Below are 1,021 nucleotides of genomic sequence, written 5' to 3' on the forward strand. Positions count from 1 at the left end.
GAACACCCAATCCGGATGAAGCCTTGTCCAATAAAGGTCCTTATCGGACATCACTAAAAATGATAAGTGTCCTTATCGGACAGTACTATGTGCGATAATTGTCCTCATCCGACCATGCATTTGAACAATAAGGTATATACATACAACAAGTCTAATCTTAACAGCTATAAACATGTAAAACGATATACTATCAGAAGCATCATATTTAGATTTAAATCATTTTGTAAAACTCACCTTATATGCAACAATTTTGTGACATCCGACAAAATAAATTCAGGTCAGTTCTGGTCGTAGACATCTCACATTGGCGAGTATAGGCTATTCACATTTTGAAATTAGAATTTAGAAGCTAAGTCATGATTCCACTAGAAAAAATTAGAAATTTTGCCTATTTTGCGTTTAGGAGAGTGAATTGCTTAATTAGTCCATAAAATGCCAATTCAAGTAACATCTCTCATTTTTATATATATGTTTGGTAAAAAAAAAGTGTGTCCCTAATAATCAATCTTCCATGAAAACCTTCAATCATCAATGGCGGATCTGAGTTGTCTTCAAGAACAATACGAGAGGATAGAGAGAAAAAGTCAATCTTCAAAGTCTGGTCAAACTCTCTATTACGTAAATGATATTACAATGAAGCTTCCTTCCTAAAATTACAAGACAAACACCCTTTATATAGGGTCAAACAACTAAACTAGGTCAAAGTCAAACAGCCTAAGAAAAGTCAAACACGATGACTTTTAATACAATTATAGACAATTTTATATTATAAGACGAATACAATTTTACACTGAATTTCAATCCAAACATTCTCTCCCTTTGTATTCAGACTTGAAAGAAATTGTGCGCTTTGAGTCTCATTTGAACTTTGAAGCTTTAAATACACTATGTCTTCTTTAAAAACAATCTTCAACTTGAAACTTCAGATAATCATTTGTTAAGAAAGATCTTCTAACATTCTCCCCCTCGAATATAGAACATCGATGATCTTCTCTTTAGACAATGTAGATCAGAAACAATA

Source organism: Cynara cardunculus, unplaced genomic scaffold (genome assembly GCF_001531365.2).
Source record: "Cynara cardunculus var. scolymus isolate 2C unplaced genomic scaffold, CcrdV1 Un_Scaffold_5254, whole genome shotgun sequence".
In the NCBI taxonomy this organism is placed as follows: domain Eukaryota; kingdom Viridiplantae; phylum Streptophyta; class Magnoliopsida; order Asterales; family Asteraceae; genus Cynara; species Cynara cardunculus.